Raw genomic sequence first — 365 nt, forward strand, 5'->3', positions numbered from 1 at the left:
TTGCCTTTTACATAGTTTATGAAATAAACTACAAGTTAATATTTTAAAGAATAATAAACAATTATCACAATTATCATTACGTGGCAGAAATGACTATCCAAGTTTCCCCCAAAGCATCAATGACAGGAAAATAACATAATTAGAAGCCAAAACACGCACCAATGCCCTTTTAAAGTTGTTCGGTAGTTTACCACTCATATGGGATACAGAGTAAATATATGAAAATCACCAGAACACAAAAACTAGCGTATCCTGCAACATTTCAACCCCGAATAGCATGACGCAATGTCCTAAGGCGGCTTAATAATGAAAACGCGCCCCGAGGCTTAGAGATTCGGCTGCCATCCCCGACTTCTTTTGTGTAT

This window comes from Penaeus monodon, chromosome 23 (genome assembly GCF_015228065.2).
Source record: "Penaeus monodon isolate SGIC_2016 chromosome 23, NSTDA_Pmon_1, whole genome shotgun sequence".
In the NCBI taxonomy this organism is placed as follows: Eukaryota; Metazoa; Arthropoda; class Malacostraca; order Decapoda; family Penaeidae; genus Penaeus; species Penaeus monodon.